The sequence below is a fragment of the Oratosquilla oratoria genome, chromosome 9 (assembly GCF_046742065.1).
Source record: "Oratosquilla oratoria isolate Oo_2021 chromosome 9, ASM4674206v1, whole genome shotgun sequence".
Taxonomy (NCBI): domain Eukaryota; kingdom Metazoa; phylum Arthropoda; class Malacostraca; order Stomatopoda; family Squillidae; genus Oratosquilla; species Oratosquilla oratoria.
Window position 1 is genome coordinate 72,901,656 of NC_134785.1, and position 24,000 is coordinate 72,925,655.

Consider the following 24,000-nt stretch of genomic DNA (forward strand, 5'->3'; position numbering starts at 1 on the left):
TGGCCAACCGCACCCGTGGGAGGGGTAAGGACCGGAACGAATCCCTTTCACGCTTATCGCCAACATAACTATATGAGAAATTCGCTAGTGAACAGCGACATCAATCAGACAATCTCCTTGACAGTGGCGCACGGGATTCGAACCCGATACATCTGGACCCAAACTTCCAAGACACCCGCTTTACACCGCTCGACCACTGACGGTATAAAACCATGAGAACTCATAGTCAATCTGACTATCGAGATTGGGGAGGGCGCTCACTGCACCCCATTAACCACCATTGAGCGCCCTCCCCAATCTCGATAGTCAGATTGACTATGAGTTCTCATGGTTTTATACCGTCAGTGGTCGAGCGGTGTAAAGCGGGTGTCTTGGAAGTTTGGGTCCAGATGTATCGGGTTCGAATCCCGTGCGCCACTGTCAAGGAGATTGTCTGATTGATGTCGCTGTTCACTAGCGAATTTCTCATATAGTTATGTTGGCGATAAGCGTGAAAGGGATTCGTTCCGGTCCTTACCCCTCCCACGGGTGCGGTTGCCCATGGGGGTGAAATGGCGGTTAATGTGGTGCAGTGAGCGCCCTCCCCAATCTCGACAGTCAGATTGACTATGAGTTCTCATGGTTTTATACCGTCAGTGGTCGAGCGGTGTAAGGCGGGTGTCTTGGAAGTTTGGGTCCAGATGCAGCGGGTTCGAATCCCGTGCGCCACTGTCAAAGAGATTGTCTGATATATATATATATATATATATATATATATATATATATATATATATATGTGTGTGTGTGTGTGTGTGTGTGTGTGTGTGGTGTGTATGTGTGTGTGTGTTGGGGAAGTTGTCCTCACCTCTCTTCCTCCTTTCCTCACCTCAAGTCCTGGCCCATCCCACGACCTTACCGACCCGAAAGAGGTTCCATGGGGGCACACTTGCGCTCAGCCGGCTGCAACAGGTCAATAAAAGTATCCTCTGTGAAGAAACGCTCGTGCAGTACTCGTCCTCATCTACTAGGTCACCGGTCAAAGAACGGATCATGTCGAACAACCTGCGCACCGCTCTGCCATGTGAGGCGCATAAGTTACTCTTTGAGGAAACGCACATGCAGTACCATATATTCTATCTAGGCTAGATCAACGTCTTGAGTACGTTTTTCGTCGGACTTCCCGGGCATCGACTTTGACCTCGCGCCAATTAAGAGGACAACCCATGACCTGACCCAAAGATGCAGATCGCCTTGGAGCATCACGCTGCGAGCCTAGCTCGCTGCCTCCGTCGCAGTCTCCTCCTCCCCTTCCCCCGCAAGAAGACTGCCTTGAGACACGCCGTCCCACCCCCGCCCTTTCTCGCACTTGGAGTGAGCCATTACCAAGGCGCCGAACTCGGAAAAAAAAATCTCCATCAGTCTGCTTTCCAGCCAGCCTAACATTTGGCGACCAAAGTGGGGCCAGGCCGACTACCTAACTATATTATATATATATATATATATATATATATATATATATATATATATACATATACATATATATATATATATATATATATATATACATACATACATACATATATGTACACGTACACACACACATAAACACGTGCACACGCACACACAATGTATATATATATATATATATATATATATATATATATATATATATACATACATACATACATATATGTACACGTACACACACACATAAACACGTGCACACGCACACACAATGTATATATATATATATATATATATATATATATATATATATATATATATATATATATAAATATATATATATATATATATATATATATATATCGCAACTGCGCTGTGGGGAATGAAAGAGAAAGAATCTTGTAAAACAGGTTTGACAAGGACCAAGCTTGCAAACAAGATGGGTAATTTTCAAGGTCACTTTCATGTATGGAAAGAATAACAGAGTAGAAGGCTACCATTGTAACATTCCTAAGAAGGTTCCTAATAGAAAGGCAGATGTGAAGATTTAAAGATTGACTGGCAACTCTGCCCTCTCAGTTACGGTTTGATGAACACCCGAGGAAGTTAACGGAACAAAAAAATAATATTTACAACCGAAGAACAAGTTAAAAAAGACCTTGGATCCATAGCAAGACAAACTAAAAATAATAATTAGGAAAGTACGTATTATTAATGTATTCCTGTCATCTCACACGAATGGTGTATGCTATACCTAACTTGCACAGTCCACCCACAGAATTTGATAATGGCGTCGACGGCGAGATCTGTACAGGCGACACGTAGAAGGCCAGGGTTGCCATGTTTACATATTTTCTGATTTGTACTTCGCGATTTAATTTACTAAAGAATGCACATTTCTCTTCCTCTCCTCGCTTGCCGTTCCCTGTTTAAAATTTACCTTAATTCAATAATTCCACAGGCGTAGCTGGGATTTTTTTCTGGGTGTCTCTACTTTGCCGCATGGCAGCATTAGATAACAAATATTTCCCACTTCTGAATCATCCAATATGAGGCAGTGGGCGAGCATTTTGAAAAAAAAAGGCAAGAATCTTGTCTTTGCACATTATCCATCTCATCTATTTTGTTTGGATTCCGTTGCATCCAATAAATAAAGACGTAGTCTGCGTTCAGTCGCAGCCAGACCAGCCCCTCTTACCTTCATATTATAACCGTCAAGATACCTATGAATGGCGAAATCACCATATTAAATTTTTGGAAAATATATATTTATAAAGAAAAATGTTAATTTCTAATCATTTTGAAGACAAATAATCACACATGTTTGAAAGATATGAAAGACTACATAGGCTGTGTACGGGAAGCAAGCCAGCCGTTCTGGCGGAGTAATAATGACTGTGCACACTCCCACTGTACGCCTACATTCCATTTCCGAAATTCCTTCATTACTGAGACTCCATAAGTGGAGTTCCACTGAGAACACCTACACTCCACCCACGTACTCCTATGCAGGACCTTTTATCAAGATCATAGATCGATATACAAAAATTGCATTTTATTCCTACCCTTCGATCAACGAAAAAGTCGACGGCGCGTCTTCTACGTGCAAGATCAAAGATCCTCTTTCAGTGACAGCCTTCAGGAGACCACAAAAGGGCTTTGCTTCGCCGAGCACAGGCCCCTCGATGTCAAAGATCAGAAATGGTAGGGTCGTTACGTTTCTTTGAGTATAATCACACTTCGTTAGCTTCTACGTAGGGAGGATTTTCGGGTATGTTATGTGTATGTGTGCGTGGTGTAGCATGTCTGTGTGTATGTGTGAATGCTATGGAAGCTCGAAGACAAGTGTGCACACAGTACAGGATATTGCTTATCTTACCTCCCCAATAATCTGGGGGTGATAAGGAGTTGGTGATAAAGGTTTTTAATTTTCTGGCGACTCGTGTACTAGTGACTACACCAATGTCCAATCGCACATACACACACCCACAAATACACGGCTCCATGGCGCTATGGTACCCTTCACCAAGGTCTAAATATACAAGTCAAACCGTTTACATTCTTCTGCGCAGCTTCTGACGTCATTTGGCTGAGTCCATTTTCTCTTTGTGATACACTGAAGAAAACTGTGAAACGCCAAGGAAGACAGGAACTATAATATTTTATATATTATATATATATATATATTATATATCATATATATTCATATATATAGACAGGAACTATAATATTTTATATATATTTATATATATATTTTATATAATATTTGTCAGAATATAACTAATTGCATGGAGCAGTGCGAGCGAAGGCGACGTCATTTTCGAACGACGGACCAGCTTCAACTGACAGCTATAGGACCCGCTAACCCCACTTTGAACAGCCAGGTGACGTTCACGGGCCCGCTGCGCCAACTCCCTCGAAATTCGGTCGGAAGTGGTTAGACCTTATATTCTTAGATCTTGCCCTTCACGACCGCTTTCCAGCGATCCGAGTTCGAATCCCGCCCAGGGCTAATATCAGTTGAAGGAACTTTATTGTGGTCATAGGCGAGACACCTATTGGCGGTAAAACAAATTTTCCGTCATACACGAGTGGCGGGGAGGAGGCCAGCCGACATTAATGAAATTAATTGAAGAGAAAATCGGGATAAGTTTCACCTTGTCCTGAATATAATTGTTTGAAAAAAATCTAGCAGAAACGTCAGTGACTTGGTACGGCTAGATAAGAGCAATCCTCTTATCAGATAGAACTTCCAAACAGATGAATAACATCTGGCAATAACCAAAATCAACCCGTGGTTTTCTTCTTGCCCACTCAAAGGTCGAGTTAAAAATATATGTGGACATAGGCATCCCTCAACAGAAAAAAACCACACACACACAGTGACACCCATTAAAAATCCTTTGGCTAAAAATATAGTGATTTTAATTTTCTTGTTCTGCTGGACTTCAGTTTACCATTCAACTATATCGAACCGTTTTTATTTCCGTTCGTTTATTTACATTTGGTCGGAACAACAGCTACAGGGGTCAATGTGTTGACAAGGGGCGTTTGAATGCTCACGCACAACAGTGACCCAGAAACACCTACGCTATATGAATCCGTGATTGAATCAAAGCTTTACTTGAAAAAGACATATGCCATTCATTACCTGCAACTGGTTAAAAGAGTAGAAAAAGAAAGAAAGAAGTATGATCCTCATTCATACAGTTCAAAAGAAAACGCCGCCGACCAAACGTGATCGAACAAACAAACAGAGCGTGAACCTTTATGGAGTCGGTTCAAAACAAAGCGATATAACGGTCGTGACTCGTAACCCCGACTTCAAAGCAGTCTAATTGACTTTTGTCGCCTTCCCACACGCGTTGTGGGTGGATACAAGTCTGTTTGATGCATTCAGTCATATCTACAACCAAAGAAACGGAGGTTCTCCTTGGTTTGTGAAGAATGAAATGAAACCAGTTGCTGCAGGCGAACATTATTCGAGCAGCTTATAATAATGCATACATATGCCAAAGGCTTTCTCCCCCTTACAAGGGAGGTAGCCAAAAAACAAAGGCATAAAAACTAGTGCTGGGCAAATACCGCTAATTTCAATACCGGAATTACCGGTGAACAACAATACCGTTACCGAAATTACCGGCAGTTTACCGGTAAAAAGACTCGTGAGGTAGAAGTGGCGTCCCAAGTTCGAGCTGAGTTCGAAAAATCAATGTTTTGGTCATTTAATAAGCTATATCTCTGGTTCTGATTTACATATTTTTATCATTATGTCATTGTAAAGGGAAAAAGTCATACTTTAATTGGTGCTACTATAGTATGCTATCTACCGCGCGAGTGAGTGAATGGAGGGTGTCTGAGGGTGGGTGTGGTGTATAAACTTTTGTCCGCGTCTGTCTGCATGCATGGGTTCATGTTTGGAGGGTGCATGTGGGAGTGGGAGTTTTGTTAATACACACACACACATACACATATAATGAGCTTTGACTAATTTGTAATAAATTTTTCCTAAAAACTAACCTAACATAACCTGACTAATTTGTAATAAATGTTTTCCTAAAAACTGTTTTTATGCTCCCATGTTTTAATACTTATTTCATACAAATTAGCCCAGCACGTGATCCAAAGACCAAGGTGAATATTCAAGAATATATTAATTTCATTGTCAGCATGTTTTTTTTATATTTATTTCCTCAATTATTTTTTCATACAAATTAGTTCACATTCTTATTTAGAAACAGAAGCATATTGGCATTTTCATCACTTAAGCATAAAGATATATATATATATATATATATATATACATATATATACATATATATATATATATATATATATATATATATATATAATACATATATGGGTCTTCGTTTGGCGACACGCGGAATTTTTCGATGAAACTTTCACAATTAATATAGTTTCGTATGCTGATCACAGATATAACATTAATTCTATTGAAAAAATAAGAAAAGTGCCGAAAAACGGTTTTAATGGTAAAAAATTACCGAGACCTTATCGGTACATACTTACTTCCGCTGTCTTCCAACACGTAGACAAGGAAGGCCACCGTATAGATTGGAATGAAGCAAAAATTATATTCAGTTCAAAGTGCAGTTTTAAAAGGAAAATAATAGAATCATCCTTGATTAACAAATTTCCAAATTTCAATATATCTCATGGACAATGGTCACCTGACTGCATTACCACCTGGGCAGTCCACAAATTACTACCATCTCTGGTGAAGGCGGGTGACCTGCCCCGCAAAGCATTAGACGCTACCTGAGTCCTATCCATGTTTCTTCTTTTACTGTTTATAAGACATGCCTTTTGCTCCTCTACTCTGTATTCCACTGAAGAGGATCACAGTCCGTGATCGAAATATATGGAATCTATTTATTTCATTTCTTCTTATCCAACACAGTGGGTTTTTGTTGAAATTTACTAATGTGTTACGACATTACTTTGTAGTTAATGGTAAAAGTTTAACCGGTAAAATTAGCGGGACACTGGGCCCGTCGGTACCGTCACTCGGTACCACCAAGCCGAGACGTGCCTACCGCCCTCTAAGTGTTATGGTATAGTTTATCGAGTTATCGGTTAACGGAGCCTTAACGGTAGCAGATTTTTTTGCCGGTAAGCTACCGTTAAGGTTGTTATCGATAAAACCGGTAACTTTACCGGTAGCTGCCCACCACTAATAAAAACCATTCCCACCCATTCCATCCCTACTACATTCCACTCCCCTCCCTCTTATCTTGGCACCTCCTGGATGATGGGTCAGAAGCAGTGACTCAAGACACAGCACATCCACAGCAAGGCCGCTTCATTAAATCGGCGACGCCCCTCTCCGTCCCCTTATGCAGAAAAGGAGAAGACGCGGAGAAATCCTTTCGGGCTGCGTCAATTTTTTCTCATACATACTACCTCACCCCCCCATCCCCCAATCCATTCCACCTCATGCATCACATCATCCATATACAACTATTTTCCATTCACCCCGTCTTCTGTCCTCTCCCGTCCTTCCTCAACAGACTTTCCCCTCTTTCCCAAAGCCCCTTTCACCCCATCCATCCATCTCATCCTAGGTCGCCCCTTCATGTTCACTCCCTCCACATCTGCCTTCCGTAACTCTTTTACTAGTCTTTCTTCACTGATTCTTTCCATGTGTCCATAACCATCCCAATACTCTTTCATCAACCCTATCTCCCAACTCTCTTACCACCCTCGTTCTCCTCCTCATTTCTCACTCTATCCAGCCTAGTAACTCCTATCATACTTCTCAGACACCTCATCGCAAACACAAACTCCTTCTCTCTTCCTCTCTTATGTTCCATGTTTCTGCCCCATACAGTGCTGTTGGCACAATCACTCCTTCATACAATCTCCTCTTAGCATCCATTCCCAAATGTCTATTTCTCATTACACTTTATAATCAACCAAGGCACTTACTCGCTTCTCTCAATCTACATTCTACCTCCACCTCCACTTCTCCCTTTCCTGCCACATACGCACACAAGTATCTAAAATTATCCATTTCCTCCAGTCGCTCTCCCTTAATGCTCACTTCCAGTCTGCTGCCACTTTCACCCCTTGTGCATCTCATCACCTTACTTTTACCCACATTTATCTTCAACTTTCTTCTTTCACACACTCTCCCAAACCCTGTCACTAACTTTCTTAATCCCTCCTCTGATCCTGCTACAAGCGCAGTGTCGTCCGCAAACAACAGCTGGCTCACCTCCCACTTTTCTCCATTTTCTTTAACCATCTCCAATCCCTGACCCACCACCCTTACATTTACCTCTCGCACTACCCCCATCCATGTATAAGTTGAACAGCCAGGGCGACATAACACATCCCTGACGAAGTCCCACCTTTACCTACGAAATGAAATAAAATTCAACGAAAAGAGTGAGAGAAACGATTAGTTACACTTAATTCTATTCTCGCTACCGCCATAGCCCATCCTTGAAAAATTACTATTTAATAAACCAATGCCTATTTCTTCTATCGTAAAGAAAAACGACTAATTCGTATTTCGTAGTGTGTCTACGTCATGTCTGGTGTGGACAAAAGCAACGAGTTAATCGAGACGTTTGGAATCGATGGATCCAGCGCAGCGGCGGCGCCAGGAATTTTTAGTTGGGGAGGCTAAGGGGGGGCTGAGCAAATCTTTCGGGGGGCTAATAGTAATATGATAATACACATATATTATCCTCATTTCAGAAGGGGAGGGGGTTAATGGTTGGGCTAGCACTGATGGCTGACAAATCTTTAGCCATGGCAATTAAAAATTCCACCTAATAAAAATTATTTCAATGAGTGTTTTAAATTTTCAATTTGCTCATTTCAGTTGGGGTGGCTAATGGGGGGGCTGGCCACTTTCCAAGCCCTCCCCTGGCGCCGCCACTGATCCAGCGACTATCACCAGCCACGAACTGATTGTTGGATGACGAAGAAAATCTTTATCTCTGAATTTTTATGAGGAAGAAAATTATATCAGGTGATGATAAGCAATGTTCGTCTTTGTCGCTTTCCGAAGATTGAATGAATGAAGCACTGCACGAATAAAATAAAAATGATGGATAATCATGTAGCAAGAGGCATTGAGTGGAGCTTGTGCAAGAAGGTCTTTCCCTGCTACCTGTGCTCGGGCAAGTGACAGATAACGGCAGATGTCAGAGATTGAGCCCGGAAATGATCACCTTAACCCTATGTGCACGGACAGCCAAGACAAATGGCAATAATTTGAGGTCATAAAAATTGAGCTCATATTTTTTCGAGTCGGGGGTGGGGGGTGAGGGGTGGTGGCAGTGAATGAAAAAATACCTTCACATTCGTAGCAGCTATGAACGAAACATTGACTTGGAAAAGGATACAAGGTTCTTCAGACAGATCGATGCTTTTCGTGCTAAATGTTCTTCTTTTCGCTCCCGCCGTGATTATATATGTAAACGCTCATTACATAAGTGGAAGTGAACGTTCGGTAAGTGGGTATGGACGTTTAGTGCGAATATGTTTACTTGGAAGTTGTGCAAATTGATAAACACAAGCGCGCGCGCGCACACACACACACGCACACACATGCGTGCTGGTGTAATGGTACCACGGTCGCCTGCTAACTCAAGTGGTTTGAGTTCGGTTCTCGCAGTCCTGAAAACTATCACATCACTGCATGCGGGTACCCTGCTCTGCTGGGCAAGGAGGCATCCGCGCGCGTTTACCTAATAGTGCTAAACAAGAATGGAGCAATGCTCATCCTGTGTGTGTGTGATTCACCATGGTCTTGGATCACGTGTTGGACTCGTGATCGACAGCTATTTCCCTCCCGAAAGAGAGCTCAGAACTCATAATTATATGACCAGTCTATGGGTAGTGCTGTGACCTTACACGCACACACATATACACACCCAACTCCCCGCCCACGAGAGTTGGAGTATCGAATCAGCGCAGCGATAATGAAATTATTTCAGCCCTGGGCGGGATTCGAACCAGGAAAGTCGCAGTGGCGACCGGGAATTCTAACACTGCGCCATCGAGCGTGTGTGTGTGATTCACCATGGTCTTGGATCACGTGTTGGACTCGTGATCGACAGCTATTTCCCTCCCGAAAGAGACCTCAGAGCTCATATATGACAAATCAATAGGTATTGCTGTGATCTTACACGCACACACACACCCAACTCCTCGCCCACGAGAGTTGGAGTAACAACTCGCAGCGCAGTGTGTGTGTGTGTGTGTGTGTGTGTCATAGTTGTCGATCAAGAGTCCAGCACATGATTCAAGACCATGGTGGGGAACTACACACACGCGCGTGTGCTTATCAAAGGATTACCGCCGAACACTTATTACTGCAGTTATGAAACTGAGCGTGTCAATGAAACACGTGCTGTGCGAAACTGCTTCTCACTGCTTCGGTGATGCGCTATTCCTCGCAGACGATGGAACTATCCTCATATGCGATTGTACCACTCATATGTGGTTCTTACCAAGGCAGTAACCTGAGATATAAATATGGGATCCCATGGAGAATCGTCACCTCAGACTTCGACAAGGGGACAATTCTTCATGTGGGCTATCCTGGGTTTACGATTCTTCGGTTGTATAAGTTGACGACGATAAGCATAACCCTCATTCAACCTAACCTAATCATTATTCCATTGTTGATATTCGGCGTACTGGGGTGACAGTTCTTCAGGTGGGATCTCATGGGGTGACGATTCTTCACGTGGGCGTTCTGGGGGTGACAATTCTTCATGAGCAAGGTGTGTTGACACAAAGGGATCGCCTGAAAACCCTTATCAGAGGAATCAATACATCACATGACACAGGCGACCCCATCCAGTAGTATGAAAAGACCTGGTGTATTCGCCTAAGCCAGTCCAAGGCGTGTAATGATTCTGGCTATTGGTTGGCCAAGATTGTTTTGGAATTTTGTCCTTAGCCAATCATGTACAGCCCAAGATGAAAAGGACGGTCTTAGAGGGAGGTACCTAGCATTACTGAGGTATCCTTAAGGGTACGAGACGTGATGGCCAGGGCAATGGTACTGTATATTTAACATAAGAAAGCATAATGTGTATTCATTGTATCCTACTAATTGACATTTCAAATTTGAAATAAAAAACCTTTGTTCAGTAATGGGATATATCCAATCATTTCTCAGAAGGTTTGTATCGCTAATATTTTTATATGGTTGCATTATTATGTTTATATTGGATGGGGTACGAGTTTTTTTTTTTTTTTTTAGATAATCAAGGGCACTGGAATGGGCACTGGACACTGGAAAAGGTTAAGAACCATTGCTTTAAGGCTTGGGGAGTGGAAACAGATGGAGAGCAAATGCTTATAGGCCAAGGCAACCATTGGCTCAGATTCTGCGACCTTCCACGAAACAGTACTGTCACTCTAATCCTCATGATAAAACACAAAAACTCGGACCGCTGGTTTGTTCTCCAAACCTAGTGAAAACCTAAGCTCCTCTGGGACCACGCCCCTCGATGTGAGGACGGTTCAAGATACAGGATATCCATGCTTCTTATCGGAGAAGTGATATATGCCTGACGCTTACACACACGTGCATGTTCGTACTTATACATGTGCATGCACGCACAGACACACGTGCATGCACGCACACACACGCACACACACACACACACACACACACACACACACACACACACACACACACACACACACACACACACACACACACACACACACTGCGCTTCGAGTCGTTACTCCAACTCTCGTGGGAGGGGAGTTGGGTGTGTGAGTGCGTGTAATGTCACAGCATTACCCATAGATCGGTAATACGAGCTCTGAGCTCTCTTCCGGATGGGAAATAGCTGTCGATCACGAGTTGAGTACGTGATCCAAAGACCAAGGTGAATACATGGGCGTCCGGTGGGGAGGATGGCAAGGGGGGGGGGACTAGCCTCCCCCTTAGAAGTCTATTGTGTGAAACTTAGCCGATCGTCACGTATAATCCCTTTAATATTTTAACTTATAGAATCTTTGTGTATGATCGACGAAACTTATGAATCTAATGTAAATATATGCCTATGCGGCCAATTTGAAGCGTGTGTCTTGAAACCTTTAACCATATATGTAGAACATCTTTAATTTTGCCCAACCCCTACAAAAATCCTTCGGACGGCCCCGCACATACATGCCCGACGATGTAGTGCGTATATATATATATATATGTATACATATATCTATATATATATATATATATATATATCTATATATATATATATATAAATATATATATATTGTTATGAAGGTAAGACAAATGAGTGGAAAAGGGTTGGAGCGAGAACACTACATTTCTGACGTTTCGACTACAAGTCCTCTTCAGAGTGACAGACACCGTATGTGCACAGTATATACAGTATATACTCTCCTTACGGCTCATCCGGCTGAACGTCTCAGAATGTCGCATGCTGCACTACCAGAAAATTTGGAGTCCTGAGATGCCGCAGGTCGCTCTTATGTTCTGCTAGTCTCTTTTTGTCAACCCCCGTGACGTCTCATCGTAGTACGTTGCGGGACATCCACTGCATGGTATACCACATACCACACTATTCTTATTGGTGTGCTGTTTTAGTCTGTTTATTAAGACGTCCTTTATTTTGCGCCCGGAGTTGTATGCTATTTGGGATGCCTGGTTTAGCTAGTGCGTTGGTCAAGGCTCTTGCCTCCTTCGCAAATGGTGCCACTAGATATTTTATTGAATCTCTGACACTTTTTGGTCTTACGTTAATTTCTTCCGTTTTTTTCTCTCAATTTGGATAGCAAACCCGCTGTATACATAAGTTTACGGAAAACTTTAAATATATTGGACATCTCTTCTTCATATTCATCGTTACATCCTTAGTTTCTAAGAGCACTATAGATATGCAGTCGAAACGTCAGGAACATAGCGTTCTCGCTCCAACCCGCGTTTTTCTACCACCTTTTCCATATATATATACTGTATATATATATATATATATATATATATATATATATATATATATATATATATATGTATATATATATATGTATATATATGCGAATAAATCACAAAAAACACGTGATTCACAAAATGTGTAACAAAACCACTTGGAAAATAAAATGAAAGGTGACCGAACGTTTTCGTCTATTTAAGACGAAAACGTTCGGTCACATTTCATTTTATTTTCCAAGTGGTTTTATTACACACACACACACATACATACATATACATATATATCAATATATATATATATACATATATATATATATATATATATATATTTATATATATGTAATGGATAACGATCTAGGAACATTCTAGAACAGCGTTTCTCAACCGGGTTCCCCGGAACCCTTAGCGTCCGCAAAAGGTCCCTTAAGGGTTACGCGATAACAAGTGAGATAAGCTAATGACTTTGTATTTCTTATTTAATTTCATATACGTAATATAATTAAACACGCACGACATATTCTTGGTTATTATACTAATGTAATATAGACATCATCCTATCTAACCTATTATTACAATGAAAATAAAATGAGAAAGATATGGTATATGTTTTTTTTTTGTGCAGGGGTTCCTTGAAACATGCAATTTATTGGTTACGCAAGGATAAAAAGGTTGAGAAACGCTGTTCTAAAATAACAACATTATAGCGAAATTATTTTTTCTTCATGAGAAACTCAACGTTTGTTGTCGACAGTACCCATCATCCAATCCGCAATGATTTGATATATTTTAATTGATCACTCATGTCAACGATACACAAATTCCGTGAAATTCAACTCATATCTGAATTTTCTATCAGTTCAATATTACATTTCCTTTTTATGATAGGACATAGTTTCACTAGAATTTTGATTAATGTTTATCATCTATAGCAAATGGTTCATTTACTATAACATAGTTTGAGGAGCTACGTGTTTTGGTAACAGGAACAGATGTATGGTTAAGTATACACTCATACGAACAGACACACACACGCACACACACACACACACACACACACACACACACACACACACACACACACACACACACACACACACACACACACACACACACACACACACACACACACACACACACACACACACATTTGTATAAACTCCTGGAATGACAAAGATGATAGTATAACCTAAGTTAAAACCTTAAACGAATTGAAATCAAGGTATGACAAAAAGGACAGGACCCTACGAGTGCAGTTCCTTTCCTGTATGTCACATTTAGGTAAATACAATTGGGAACAGGAAGAAACAAAAAAAACAAGAACCTCAATGCAACCCGGTGAGAACATATGGCTGGTGAGCTAATGTAAACAACATGGTCAGTTACGTTGACCTGGACTTGTTAGTTCCACCGTCATGGTCCACTGCAGGACCGGCCTATCCACCTGTCGGACGATACAGACTCTGCAGCCCACCACGGTAGGTTGGTCCAGTTCGGTGAGGTTGTATGTATGGTAAAAAGTGCATGTGATTCGGGTTACATACTTGGAAAAAGCTACATTTAAGTTAGAAAAATCTAACTGAGATCGTGATATGCTGTCGACGGGAGGTATTGTTGACATAATCATGAGGAGAGATGGCAAGAAATACAACTGTCAACATTGGAAGAAGAAAGAGGCAGTGTGATAGACCTGTACAAATATCACATAAGACATTTTTTACGAAAAGAAGACAGTATGAAATACCAACAGAGAGAACAAGAAAACACAATATAAGACTAACCAACGAATAAGAATGAATAAATATATGAACAAGAACAAAATGGTGCATACACTCGAAAGAAGGGCACACAAACTCGTTCATTGAACTAAAAACTGCAATCAATGGCACCTGTACGTATACATACTGTTTTTACTTGGTACTATTTTGAAATGAAAGACACAGTGACAATTGAAATAAAATTCTTTGTAGGCAAATGTGAAAAGACTGGCAACTCTTCTACTTGAGCTGTTGGAAGAAGAGGGAATGGACAGCCATGTTCTCGTGCAATGAATCGATCCCCACCCTGGTAGCAAATCTCCGAAGCTTTCCCACAGAATTTCTGGGTTCAAAGAACTCTCACACTTTCTTGTAATTTTCTCAAATTACTGAATCTTGAAAAATGTAACTCGTTATATATATATATATATATATACAGGGTGCGGCAACATAACTTCCTTTTTTATGATGCGTGGCAATCTGGCTGTAGAAGTAGTAGCGGGGTGAGCGTGGTTTCATTTGACAGGGCCGTTCTGAAAGTTTTCTTGGAAATACAGTCAGTCGCTATCATGCGTTGGAGTAGTGAGGAGCGTGCGTTTGCCGTCGAAGCTTACTTTTCGAATCGTCAGTCTGTTATTGCAACCCAGCGCGCCTTTCGAAATCGTTTCAATGTAGCCCCGAGAGGCCCTGTTCCGGACCGGAAATCAATTGTTACATGGGTCACTACGTTCAGGCAAACTGGGAGTACTACACGACGAAGAACTGGAGTACCTCGGCCCATCAGATCACCTGAGAACATTGAGGCAGTGAGAGCTTCAGTCTTGCAATCCCCACGGCGTTCTGCGCGCAAACATGCCTCTGCCCTTGGACTTTCTGATCGTTCAGTGAGGCGAATACTTCACGATGACCTTCATTACCATCCTTACAAGATGGCGATTGTGCAGGAACTCTCCGTACGTGATTTCACTTCACGAAGGAACGCATGTGAGTCACTTCTCGAAAACGTTCTTGAAGACGCTATTGTTTACTTTAGTGATGAAGCACATTTTCATTTGACTGGATGCGTCAAAAAACAAAACATGCGCTACTGGGCTGACACCAATCCCCATGAATTGCATGAAAGGCCTTTGCATTCACCTAAAGTCACAGTGTGGTGTGCAATTTCCTCCACTGGAATTGTTGGTCCTTGGTTTTTTGAAGAAAATGAGGTCACAGTGACAGTGAATTCAGACCGGTATGTAAACATGTTGGAGGAATTTTTTTTTTCCACGAATTGAAGAATTGGACCTAGGGGATATTTGGTTTCAACAGGACGGAGCAACGGCTCACACTTCAAGGGCATCGATGGCTGTTTTGAGGGAACATTTTCCGGAGCGCCTCATTTCAATAAGGGGCGATTTGGAGTGGCCAGCCCGTTCCCCCGATTTGTCCCCTTGTGATTTTTATTTGTGGGGATATTTGAAATCCCGTGTTTATGTCAACCGCCCGAGAAGCCTACCAGACTTGAAGGCCAACATCCGAGAAGAAATTGCCAATATACCCGCTGATACGCTGGTGAGGGTCATGGCAAACACCCGAAATCGGTATATGCAGTGTATGGACAATGGGGGACGTCACCTACCTGATATGATTTTCAAAACTGTGTGAAACAAAACTTTAAATATGTACTATAATTATGAAACAAAATTAAAACCTTTCTGATTTATACATCTTGTTTTATTGCCTTATCGTAAAAGGAAGTTATGTTGCAGCACCCTGTATATATATAGATATATATATATATATACATATATATATATATGTATATACATATATATATATATATATATATACATACATATATATTTATATATCTGTATGTATCTATATTCATATATATATACAGTATATATATATATATATATATATATATATATATTATATTATATTATATATATATTATATATATATATATATTTTATATATATATATTATATATATATATATATATATATATATATATTTATATTTGGTTATATATATTTATTTTTATATATATATATATATATATATATACATATATGTATATATATGTATATATATACATACATATGCAAGCAATCACATCATCGTGATACGAAAATGCAAAATAACCACAGAAGAGAAACTTGTAGACAGTAAATATTTTCGTATATTACAATTTCCGACTAAGTGTCTGAAGATGTAATATACGAAAGTACTTACTGTCTACAAGTGTCTCTTCTTCTGTGGTTATTTTGCATATATATATATATATATATACATATATATATATATATATATATATATATATATATATATATATAAACAATACTACTTGCAAAACAGGAAAATATTGCTACGAAATGTATTCCTATATAAGAAATATTATTCAATAATCTTTATATATGACAGGTAGATTATGACATGGTAAATTATTTTCCAAATCTATTTATGTAGACTTTTAACTAGGTTACTAGTATCGCTGCTAGAGCGATACTCATGGTGATACAGAAGTAAGAAAACATATCTTGTTTCTGAAAGTTTCATGTTTATATTTACAGGGAATTCCCGATGACATAAAAAAAGGAAATGGGATTATTATCAACACAATAATGAAACATACACCTGCATGGTTTACAAGTTCTTCTGGATGAGAAGAAAGCATAACTTACGACTTTAGTTTCGAAGATTCGAAGATTCGATCTGTGAACACCTGGACCACCTTTCCACTCCCTCTCGTGAACAGATGTTCAACACGACTTAGGATCCGTCAACTGTGGTGCAAATATATAACAGTGCATTGGTATGTATTTGTTGTTGACATGCTTTGTCACTTTTACGCTTGTCTAAAACATAAACTGCATGTCTGGCAACACCGTGGTCCGGTCAGGAATGGTGAACGACGAAATTATATCTTTACCGTTTTCTATGAAACAAAGTTCATATTACCTATATTCCAATTGCTTATTACGTACTGCATATATGTGGTCATATCTATACACAAACCTTCCTCGGTGCCTCCCTAGATATCACATAGTTTAAGGCACAATCAACCCTTTTGAGGAATAAATCATTGTCATTCCCTTTTGGGGCGTTAGTGCGGTGGAAAACTTATTGTCATGATAGGGATGTTTGATACGACGAAACCTCAACCGGCTAACTGATTATTATATTCATGCCTGATGCGCCATCAACAAGGGCTGATCTGATCGAGGTGCAATGCGTGACAGGCGTCACGACACGGAGTAGAACTGGGGTGATTTGGCTTACGAAAGTCTTACTGCATTGCTTCCACAAGAGGAATATATATTGCATGTGAAATCACATCAACCAAGGAAAATAGTAAAATGATGACCGGGCACTTTTGTCTATTTCGACATCTTCAGGGTACATGAAAATGTCTAAATAGACGAAAGCGCTCGGTCATCATTTTATTATCTTCCTTGGTTTTTCTGCATGCATATATATATATATATATATGTATATATATATACTGTATATATAAGTTATATATATATGTATACATGTATATATATATATATATGTATATATATATATATATTTATATATATATACAAAACAATAATAAAAATAAATTAATGAATATTAATAATAGCTAAATAAACAAAGATAAATAAATAGACAAAAGCAAACAAATACATTTATAAAAAAATAAAAAAAAATACATGGATGAAGGTTGGGCGGATGTCTTCTGCGTGTTATCTCCTTTATAAGGTAACTCTAAAAGTCGGTTTAAAATTAGCGTTGTATTTATTCTTTTTCACCTTTTACTATCTACACTTTATGGCTGTATCTAGTTTGTCTTCTACATATTACCAAGTTCTCGTCACATCCATTTTGCCTCTCCCAGATCAATAGCAGTTCACCTTGACAGCATAATTTCATTCCGATAAGGAAGAACACTTGAAATATGAACAATTTGTCATGGTATCTAACTTTAATTTCTTTTATTATGAATAACGTGGATGTACTGTGTCTTGCTGCATTGCTTCGGATCCGGGCAGTGGGCGGGAGTCAGGGATGACCCGTCATCCACGAGGAGCTAAGATGAAAGGGGGGAAAGGGTGGAAGGCTGGTGGATGAGAGTGGAATTGGTGGGGGATGGGTTACTTTTGAGTTTGGCTACCTCTCTTATAAGGTGGAAGAAGACCTTGGTATATAGATAGATAAATGATTAAAGTAAATCTATTCTATTTAGCTGAGGGGACTAACCTTAGGAAATATTTCTCCACTGACTTTCCCGGTACAGTGAAGCCTAAGTTTCTTTACAAATACTGGATCTTAACAAGCGTTACATATGTCCGATTAAGTCTATCTCATACCTGTCAAGCCACTATGGTGTCTTGCCGTAAGATTTTGCTATAGAGACCATAAGTGTGTATAAAACGGTAATTAAACAATAAGAAAAGCATACTTTTTGTCATTTAATATTTATTTGTTTCAAAACAAATGCAGAATGAAAACACAACGTAAACACATGACACAGTATGGACATTACATAATGAAAAACAGTACTGTTTACTTCTTAACTACTGTTTTTTATTATGTGGTGCTCATACAGTGTCATGTGTTTACTTTGTGTACAACAATAATACAACAAAGACCAGTGCTTTTTGTTGTACTCTGCATGCCTTGCAAAATGCACATTCACATCCTTCATCCGACTTCGTGATCCGATTGTGAAACTCTTTGTCATGTCCCTATTCAGGGTGGTATCGCCCAAAGTACAACCGTTGCTTTTTCGCAGTAGATTTTGACGTCAAGTTGACCGTGACGACAGTACAGTTCACATTTTCTTGTAAATACTTGTTAAGGGAAATTTATTTCAAAATTTTAAAACAAACACATTAAAAACTCATCGCATGCGGAGAAAAAGCGTAAGATAAGCTTACGCCGGAAGACTTGAAAAGCAGAGAAATTACGTAGGACTTAGGCAAAAAACGTTAGACTTGACAGGTGTGTCATTGTTGTCTTCCCGAAATTTACACACTTTGCTACTATTGTTAATTATCTGGAGTTGTGATTACAATGATTATGTTTTGCATGGAAACTTTGTCCCACCCTGTTTAATTCATTCATATGATGTTTATTTTGTATACTTGGTTGTAACAGATATGAGGAAAATCAAAGGCCCACTCAAATGGCAACATTCCAGCTGTTGCCATTTGAGCCAGTTTCTTTTTTTTTTTTTTTTTTTGTGTGTGTGTGTGACCCGCTGAAATTTAATGTATAGTGGGAGTTGATTTCATCTTGTGTTAGTAACACGTCTTCAAGATGATAAGAAGAAAATTTGTCTATTATTGTTTGGAGTAGGGGCATAGAGTTCCATAGATAGACGTTATCAGTCTTATCTGATATCTAGTTAACCATGCAAACCAAGGTCTAAATATATCTTGAAGCAAACGATACTGTGTATGTTCGAGAGCGGATGTATAAAGTACGTACACACATACGTACACAGGTACACACTCATGTACACGGTGCTCATTTATGGTCATTTTGTTCGGGTACGATTGTAAGTGATTAATTAATTTTATTTATTTTGTACTTTCAGATGTTTCATACGTATGTGAAGTAGACAACATAATACTGTTATGGATAGAAAAACGTATTACCTATTCAAGCGAGGTAAGTAACACATAGGTAACAGAAAAATGAAAGAGGGGAAGGACAGAAAGAAAAAAAATATAGAAATAAAGAAAGAATATAAAGAAAAAAGAGGAAAGAAAGGAAAATGAGAGAAAGAAAGGACAGAAATATAGAAAGGATAGAAAATAATAGAAAGAAGGAAAGTTGGTGAAAGAAAGGAGAAAAGAAAGCAAAATTGAAAGACGGAAGAAAGGAAAGAAAAACAGAAATAAAGAAAGAAGGAAAGAAAAGAGGAAAGAAAGATCCCACAAAGTACCACCTGCTCCTGATACACCAAAGGGAGACAACTCAAGGCAAAGACTTTGAGACCGCACAACCTTGTGATTTAAGACTTAGCCAAGAACAAGGCGAAGCTGTTAAGGCGCGGTCACACGAGCAATAATTGATTTTAGCAATTTTAAGTCAAAATCTGGTCACACGGACTTAGCCAAGTTGTAGCACCAATTTCGGCTTAACCCCTTCAATACGATGTTGCGTCATAATACTCGCATTATAAAAGATAAAGAACAGGAACTCAACTGTCCTAGATTTGGTTCTTGGCACCCATTACAGAAATAATAAATGTCAAAAAATGTTGGCTAGTGGGGCTTTCACCATTCTGTCTTCAACGAAATCATGGCAATAAATCATGGCAATAAATAAACGCGCAAGACCGTCAACACAGAAACCGGCAATGTATGGCCAACTTCGACTCGGGTTTGCGTTTCTGGTATTTTATTGACAAAAATATTGCTCGTGTGACCGCGCCTTTAGAGTCTCGACTACAACAATAGACTCTCCTGGCAGCTCATGACCGGTGATCACACACTTGGTGACTGTCACCAGCGCTTCGACACATTCGTCTTCATGGACGGTGATCCTGTGGACTGCAATGTCATCGACCATGGATGATCACATAACTGAAGAGAGAGAATACACACACACACACACACACACACACACACACACACACACACACACACACACACACACACACACACACACACACACACACACACACACACACACATATATATATATATATATATATATATATATATATATATATATATATATATATATATATATATATACATATATATATATTCGCAGAAAACCACTTAGGAAAAAGACACTATGATCCGAACGTTTTCGTTTATTCAGACATTTTCGTCTGAATAGACGAAAAAGTTCGAATCATAGTGTCTTATTTCCTAAGTGGTTTTTGCGAATTCTTACATTCACGCGTTTTTGTGATTTGTTGTCGCATATATACATACATATATATATATATATATATATATATATATATATATATATATATATATATGTTGTGTATGTTAAAGACAGATTGAACATTTTTAGAAGCTCTGCCATGGGATTCGAACCCTGACCCGTGCGTCGATAATCACGAGGCCAAGACGCTAGAGACCATGCTACATGGGATGGTTCAAAAGGACTGTACTAGTCCCCGACCACGCTTCATGTAACATTGGAAGATCTAGTCTCATTTTCATCCAATCCCCGTATTAGGCGAGCCCTCCGACAAGTTGTGTATGTTAAAGACAGATTGAACATTTTTAGAAGCTCTGCCATGGGATTCGAACCCTGACCCGTGCGTCGATAATCACGAGGCCAAGACGCTAGCGACCATGCTACATGGGATGGTTCAAAAGGACTGTACTAGTCCCCGACCACGCTTCATGTATTATTGGAAGATCTAGTCTCATTTTCATCCAATCCCATGGCAGAGCTTCTAAAAATATTCAATCTGTCTTTAACATACACAACTTGTCGGACGGCTCGACTAATACGGGGATTGGATGAAAATGAGACCATGTACAGTAGCATGGTCGCTAGCGTCTTGGCCTCGTGATTATCGACGCACGGGTCAGGGTTCGAATCCCATGGCAGAGCTTCTAAAAATGTTCATATATATATATATATATATATATATATATATATATATAATGTTGAGACATAGTGACAGGTTGACGTAAGTGGGAGTAGGAAACACAGGAGTCTTAGTTTATTCTTGACTAGTTTCGCAAGTATGCTTAAAGAGAAAGACAGAGAGGGAGAGAGAGAGAGAGAGAGAGAGAGAGAGAGAGAGAGAGAGAGAGAGAGAGAGAGAGAGAGAGAGAGAGAGAGAGAGAGAGAGAGAGAGAGAGAGAGAGAGGTGGGGTGTGAGGGAGTGACGGCGCTTTGCAATGTGATCAACACTTCCGTCGATTTGCTGTGGTGGCATTGTGGACCTGAGCCTCCTCCAACGCCCTGGCACTCCTCCACTTTCTCCTCCTCCTCGTAGTCGTTTTTCCCTATTCTCCTATTCCTCCCTCCCTCTCTCCCTCCCCCACCCCCCTCTTTCTCATCTACCTTCTTTCCCCTTCATATCTTCCCTCTTACTCCAGTTTCTGATTCTCCTTCTCCTCTTTCTCATCTTCCCCTCCATCTCCATCTTCCTTCTCCTTCTCATCTTCCTCTTCATCCTCTTCCTGCTCCTCCTTATTTTCTTCTTCCTCATCCTCTTCCTCCTCCTCCAGCCTCTTACTCCTCCTCATTCTCATCTTTCCCCTCTTACATTCCAAGGTCACCAACGACGGGGACTGACCAGTACGCTCTAGACCACCAACTGAATGAGATGAGACGGGCGAGGGGGAAGGGGAAGGGTGCGGGGAGATAAAAAAGGCGAAATTAGGGAGAGTGAGTGGTGGTGGCCTCTCAGGGCCCAAAACCACTGAATGGATGAAAATGGCAGTACGCTTTCTACTCTCACGTAGTAGGTCTGCGACCTGTAGCCAGGCATAATGGGCAACGGTCCATCGTTGCCATTGTCCACGGGGCCGCGGTTCGGAGAACAATGAGAGAGAGAGAGAGAGAGAGAGAGAGAGAGAGAGAGAGAGAGAGAGAGAGAGAGAGAGAGAGAGAGAGAGAGAGAGAGAGAGATTTTCTTCCCCGACATGCTCCAGGCGACTTGCAGTGCGAGGTGGAGTCTACGTGCTTGTGCGCTCAAGTGTGTAAACACACACACACACACACACACACACACACACACACACACACACACACACACACACACACACACACACACACACACACACACACACACACACACACACACACACACATGCGCGCGGTTGCACACTCATACACATAGACACATATACACACAGAAAAACGCGTGTGCACATGTACAAACACACACACTACACACATTTTTCATCAGGGAGGGATATAGCTATCAATCACGACTTCAGCACGTGATCCAAGGCAATGGTGAATCATTCACACACATGGACATAGGCCAAATGTGTGCATGTGCATTATGTGTGTGTCATGTTTACGTGTGTGTGTGTGTGTGTGTGTGTGTGTGTGTGTGTGTGTGTGTGTGTGTGTGTGTGTGTGAGTATATGTATTAGTGAGAGAGAGAGAGAGAGAGAGAGAGAGAGAGAGAGAGAGAGAGAGAATAAGAGAGACGTCATAGCCCAGATGTTAAATAGTTCATGGATGACTCACTGGCATCCGTGACGAAACTATTTTCTTGGGAGAGAGAAGGAGTGAAGGGAGGGAGGGAGGTAGGGAGTAAAAGTAGATATCTGAATACGTAGGTGCATGAAGAGACGTTAAATTAATAATGATAATGATGATGATAATAATAATAATAATGATAATAATAATGACAATAATAATAATAACAACAAATAATAATAATGATAATAATAATGACAATATTATTCATAATAATAATAATAACTAAAAATAACAATAATAATACGACAATAACAATAATATACCAAGAGTTTTTTCCCCTTATAAGGGAGGTAGCCAAGTCAGAGGCACGCACCCACTCCCGTCCATCACCCCTCCCCCCTCTCATCTTAGTTCCTCATGGATGATGGGTCATCCCTGTATCCCGCCCACTGCCCTAGGTCAGAGACAATGCACCAAGACACAGTACATTCACAGCAAGGTCGCTTCATTTAATCGACGACCCCCCTCTCCGTCTCTTCATGCAGAAAAAGAGAAGACGGGAAGAAATCCCTTTGGGCTGCGACACATTTTCTTTCACACATGAACACCCCGTAAGCCCCCATCCCTCCCTTCCTTGCATAACAGTATCATCTTTACATAGCTACTCTCCACTCATCCCTATCGCCTGACCTCTCCCTTCCTTACTCAACAGACATTCCTCTCCTGCTC

At 40.3% G+C, this 24,000-nt stretch overlaps 2 protein-coding genes across 9 annotated transcripts in view; one reads left to right on the forward strand and one right to left on the reverse strand.

Moving 5' to 3' along the window:
- The window catches only part of LOC143028603 (uncharacterized), a 210,081-nt gene that overhangs the window by 70,361 nt on the left and 115,720 nt on the right, over positions 1-24,000 (forward strand). Inside the window, exon 1 of one of the 2 annotated variants that reach the window (XM_076190944.1) lies at positions 16,841-16,954. The exons of the other annotated variant lie outside the window; for it this stretch is intronic. The gene's annotated coding sequence lies outside the window, so the exon portion shown is untranslated. Of the gene's footprint in view, positions 1-16,840; positions 16,955-24,000 lie in introns of those variants that run through there. 2 annotated transcript variants of the gene reach the window in all.
- Positions 1-24,000, reverse strand: part of LOC143028600 (baculoviral IAP repeat-containing protein 2-like) — a 74,176-nt gene that overhangs the window by 23,087 nt on the left and 27,089 nt on the right. For 4 of the 7 annotated variants that reach the window (XR_012966746.1, XM_076190937.1, XM_076190932.1 and 1 more), the window contains exon 1: positions 3,009-3,295. The exons of the other annotated variants lie outside the window; for them this stretch is intronic. The gene's annotated coding sequence lies outside the window, so the exon portion shown is untranslated. Of the gene's footprint in view, positions 1-3,008; positions 3,296-24,000 lie in introns of those variants that run through there. 7 annotated transcript variants of the gene reach the window in all.